The sequence below is a fragment of the Corvus kubaryi genome, unplaced genomic scaffold (assembly GCF_017639235.1).
Source record: "Corvus kubaryi isolate FWS band 111438036 unplaced genomic scaffold, C.kubaryi_AGA036_p1.0 37300, whole genome shotgun sequence".
NCBI lineage: Eukaryota > Metazoa > Chordata > Aves > Passeriformes > Corvidae > Corvus > Corvus kubaryi.
In genome coordinates, this window is record NW_024581093.1 from 1059924 (window position 1) to 1065384 (window position 5461).

General features: G+C 58.4%; 1 protein-coding gene across 1 annotated transcript in view; it reads left to right on the forward strand.

Annotated features, from left to right (window-relative positions):
• The window catches only part of LOC121664428, a 74167-nt gene that overhangs the window by 33815 nt on the left and 34891 nt on the right, over positions 1 to 5461 (forward strand). The window lies entirely within an intron of this gene.

The window sequence follows — 5461 nt, forward strand, 5'->3', positions numbered from 1 at the left end:
CCCCCCCCCCCCCCCCCCCCCCCCCCCCCCCCCCCCCACAATACTTGAAAACCAGGCCTTTCCAGAGGGTTACCTTCTGCCATTGCTTTTGAGATGAGCACAAAGGGTGGTTGTGGCATGGGAAAGGTGGGAATGAGAGCTGGTGTGGGAATAAAACCATGGCTAAGGACAGACCACGGCCCCTTCAAAAACAGCAAGTGAGAGTATTTTTGAAAAAGTCAAAACGAAGTGAACTGGTGGGTTATCCTCAAAAATGCTTTCACTCTGGATTTTGGAGTAGGATTTGGGCTTTGTCTATCTCTTCCTCTGCTTGCTTTGTCTTTTCCTAAGTGGTGCTACTTGAGCATCCCTACATCCATTTGGGATCGACATCCCGGCAGGAGGAGGAGGCGATGCCAAGCGGGGTTTTCAGCTGCGCAGGAGCTGCAAGCTCCAGCTGCCTCCCAGGGGGATGAGGGTGCTCCACTCCAGCCCCGGATCCAGCCCCAGCTCCCGTGGCCGCCCTGCGGGGCAGATCCATCTTTGACTGGTGAATAACGGGCTGGGAATAGAAAGCTGAAACCAGAGCCTGCGTCTTCCCGTTGCATCTTCGGAGTCATGTGAGAGGTTCCTTCCCTCCCATCCCACTCGGCAGCAGCCAGGGCTTGCCTAGAAATAGCTCCTGGCACTCACGGGGCAGGACCCCGACCCCGCCCCGCACCGGGGAGCCGGTGCCATGCACGGCGCTGCTGCGGCTCCCTGCAGCAGGGCCTGGAGGCCGAGCAGGAGCACAGCAGCCTTGGAAAACCCTTGGAGCTGGAAAAACACGTCGTGCTGCCCACAGGGGATGCCGAGTTGCTGGGATGGGTTTGTGCTCTGCAAAGACACGGGGTGCAGAGTCCCTGCTTGATGCCAGCTCCCAAGGGCACTGCAGGGGTCCAGCTGCTGCTCCTGGATTTTTACTGCTCTGCAAGCTGTTATTATTTGCAGTGACAAACCTTTTCTTCTCTTTTTCACCCCCCCCCCCCCCCTTGCCTCTCTTCTCCACCCTTTTTTAATAGCAGCCTCTAACAGCCACACTCATTCTTCTTTGTTGACACGGCCCTTTGGCATCAGCACTTGGCATTTGCGGAGCTGCTCGCCCTGGAAAGGAAAAGAAAAAAACCTCTTAAAAAAAAAAAAAAAACAACAAAACCTAATGAAAAAACCCCACAAGCAGCAACTGGGCCCTTGTGCCTTGCAGGGGACGTGGCTCCCTCCTGCCTCACGGGACACAGGGACATGGGAGGGATCGGGGCCTGGTCCCAGTGGGGCTGAGCAGGAGGAGCAGCACGAGGTCAGCACTGCCGGACACCCACAGAGGGAATTGGGGCGTGAACTGAGGGTGCTGGGTCTTCCACTGATATTCATGGACTCACAGGGTGCTCCTGAGGATCCTGGTTGGACCCAGGCGCTGTGACCACCGTGCCAGGCGCTGAATGTGTCCCCTTGTCCCCTGGCTGTTGCAGGAGCAGCAGTTTCTTTGCCACAGCCTCTCTGGCCGAGCAGAGAGGCTCAGAGTGTCCCCACAGGGCTGTGGTGGCACTCAGTGGCCCCCTGTCCTCCTCAGGGTCCCCTTCCTGGTTCCTGCCTGGTGGGCAGCATCCCAGCAGCATCCCCGCATCCTCGCTCAGTCGGTGGCTGTGATTCCAGTGTGGGATGGTCGTGTCCCCTTCGCCTCCACCGGTGTCACAGCTCCCTGTCACCTGTGCACAGCTTTCCTTGGGTCATTATTTCTGATTGCAGGCTCCCCGCTGCGCAGAGGCAGATGTTCCTGCTCGCGCCAGCTGTGATCTTGGCTGGGAGCATCCTTGACTCACCTGCAGGGCCACGCAAAGGACTGGGGGGAGAACAGTTTGCGAGCAGGAGAAAAAACTGCCTGGGCTTTTCCAGCGAGAGGAACGGTGAAAAAATCAATGAAGTCAGTCCAGAAGTTCAAAGAAAGGTTGAAGCAGCAGATAAGGGATGTATCCCGACTATTTCCGTGAACCAGCCCTATCTCTCCCGTCTGAAAAATCAGCACCAAGTGCAGAGATCAGCCTTTAAAAAAAAAAAAGGAAATAAAAGCTTGCAGAGGCAAATACAGCTGTTGAGCGCAGAGTTCAACGTCGCTGAACCCCAGACCATTGTCCCAGCGTCCTGTGGCAGCCACCCTGCCACCTTCACCCTGGGCAGGTGACACCGTGGAGCTCAGACTGGCCGCCCCATGCCTCAGTTTCCCCAGGTGGCGCAGCAGGGACGGTCACCCATGCTGGCACATGGTGGCATTTAGATGTCCCTGCTGGATTTTGAGCAGGGATGATGACAGGGCTGGGCTGCCCTTCCCAGTGCCCTTCCCTGCCTGGCTTTGCTCTCGGGCAGGACGCCAGGAGCCCACGGGCGGAGGTGGGAGCCTGGACAGGCGCCGTGGGGGCAGCGGCTGTTCTGCTTCCCCGGCCACGCACGGCTGGGAATTGCCTCCTTGGAGAAATATTCCCTTTTAAAACACCAGAGGATTATCCAGAGGGGGTGGCTGGGGCAGCAGTCACGCTGTCTCGAAGGCACTGTGTTGTTTGAAATGCTCTTTAAGGCACTTGATGACTCACTGCAACAGCTGGAAGGAATAAGCAGTTGGTAATTTCCATATTAACCTCCCGGTCCCAGGGATGTGGGATCTGCAGCACGTGCCTGCTCCTCAGGGTGCCATGGAATGGGTGCTGCTGGGTCCCATTGTGCAGGGCCCCAAGGGCCAGAGGGGCTGGGACAGGGACAGGGATAGGGATAGGGATAGGGATAGGGATAGGAATAGGAATAGGGATAGGAATAGGGATAGGGATAGAGACAGAGGTGGGGATTGGAATGGGATGGAAATGGGGATGAGGATGGGGACAGAGCTCAGGATGAGGATGGGGAGGGAGATAGGGATAGAAATGGGGATGAGGATGCAGATGAGGATGGGAATGAGGGTGAGGATGACATGGGACAGAAATGGAAGAAGAAAGGGGGATAAGGATGGTGATAGGGATGGGCATAGGAATGGAACCAGGAATGGGGATGGGAGTGAGGATAAGGATGTGGATGGAGATGGTGATGAGAATAAAGATAAGGATGGGGCCGGCAATGGGGGTGGATGGAGGAAGGGAGGCAGGAATGGGGATGGAAATGAGGATGGGGACAAGAATGGGAACAAAGGTGAGGATAGGGATGGACCCAGCACTAGTCAGGCTGCTCGTGCATCCATCCTGAATCCCTGCCCCATACAAGCCAGGGGAGCCCCCCTGGCCCACGAGGCCGAGCACAGCTGTTTGTACAGCACCTTGCACAGCTGCTGCTGAGTCCTGACGCAGGACAGGGCCTGTCCCCAGCCTTGTAAGGGACATCTGTCCCTGGGGCTTGTCTTTGAGCAAGGGGCCAGCAAGGAGCTCTAAGGTGGGCGCAGTGGGGTGTTGGCCATCCAGAGCGAGCAAGGAGCCTTCCTGCCCTGCCTCCCACTGTCCTCACAGTGCTGGCTCGGAGGAGCGGATCTGGCTGTCACCACCGCAGCCCTGGGGTGGCTGTGGAACGCCAGCTCTGGCAGGAGGGCTGTGCGCCGGCAGGAGCCGCGGTGGAAAATCCTGCGCTAGGCTCGCCTTGATCCCTGCGCGCCCCAGGGGACGCGTTTGCCGCCAGGGCATATGTTTTCAGTTCTTGCCGAGGCCGACTTGAGAAATTTTCTCTCCCTCCCAGCTTCTCTGTTGCAAACAGCAACCGCAGGGCCGGGGCGGCACAGGATGATAAATGAGCTGCTCTGTCCGGGCTCAGCCAAGGCCCGGGAAGCTGCTCCGAGGCCGCGTCCCAGTGGGGTGCGGGGGGAATGGGGGAGCCGGGGGCTCGCGGTGCCTCCGGAGAGGGGCACGGAGGGTTGGTGTCTCAGGACGGGGTGGGGAGGGGAGTTTGGCCCTGCTGAGCTCTGGACTTTGAATGCAGCGTGTTGTTTTCTCGCCCATCTGCGGAGCAGGCGGGAGAGCATCTGTCGGCTGCACTCGAAGGGTGGGCTGAGCTGGTGGCCACAGCTCCTGGGGGAGCTCCAGCTGGGCAACTAGGGTGAGGCATTCCCAGATCCGGTGCTGCTGCCCGGGGTCAGGGATCCCATCCGGCCCAGTGGCCCCTTTCCATCCGGGAAAAGGGGTGACACCAAGAGACTGTGTACGTCTTTAAAGAACATCTGAGTCATGTCCACCCCGACGTGCGGCGTTCCCACTGCCCTCGCTGCATAGAGCAGCCACCACATCAGCCCTATAAATAAATAAAATATAACGAGGCCCTGCTGTCTTCTGGAAACCCCTGAAAAAGCCCCGTAGAGCCAGTTCTCCCAAGGTATCGTATTCCCGCTTTGTGTGTTGCCTCCCACCCCCTGCTTCTTTACTGCTGGAGCCATCTGCGTGGAAACTGGATCCGGGTCCCTGAAGAGCCCTCCTGCCCCTGCCCGCGCTCCAGCTGATGTCACACAATCTGTTTGATCTCAGGGCCAGTTGCTGGGGAGCACCGGACGCCGTCACCCGCAATCCGGGTGGGAGGTGACACGAGGGGTTGGTCAGTCCAAGGGGGACCCAGACGGGGTGCCCCGAGGAGTGATGAGGAGCAAGGGACAATGGGGCTTCTGTGCATCATCTGGGTGTGCTGGCACGTGGCTCAGACATTCATCCTGCTGTCCCTCTGTCCCCGTGTCCTATGCAACCACTGACCTTGCCTCTTTGGGTTTCATTCTGCCCCCTCCAAGCTCAGGGAGATTTGCAAGGACAGCACCTGGGATATTGCAGCGACTTGCCATGAACTCCAACTCCACAGCACTGCCGGGAGCAGGCTTCCTCCTAAAGTGACTGTTTGAAAAATCCCCCTTCCAGCTCCTAATATATTTATTTAATCGGGAGAGCCGTGCCGAGCCGGTGGGCATGCTGACGAGCCGCTCGGGTGGTTAATCAGTCAGGTTTAATTGAGGCTGGCCCTGGGTACAGTTTGCGCTTCCGCGGTGCCTATTGTCCAAGGACAGCAAAGTGCTTTCCAAGCATTAAATCTTATCGCAGGCTGCGAGGCAGGTAAGGATATACCGGGATTATTGCATGTGCCGCTGAAACGCCGCCAGCTCCGGCTGGGAACACATCAGCTATTTACCAGTGAGTGGCAAAGCGATGCAGCATTTTAGGACCGAGCGGGAAATAGAATCTGGTATCGAACTGGAACAGCGGCAGTAGTTTTTAAAGTGGGAAATAAATTACCGGGGGTGGTCGGGACACCGAGTTAATGGCTGGAAAGGGCAGGAAAGGGCCGGTGCTTTCGGTGGGATCCGTCCTGCCGCCGTGAAGCAGGACACGGTGCCTTTGGGGAGTGGGAGCCGCACAAAGCGCCCTGCTGTGCTTCGGGGGCGGCGGGTGGGGGACGCTGGTGCCGGGCGCGGAGGGGACAGCGCGTGCGGGGGCTGCTGCGG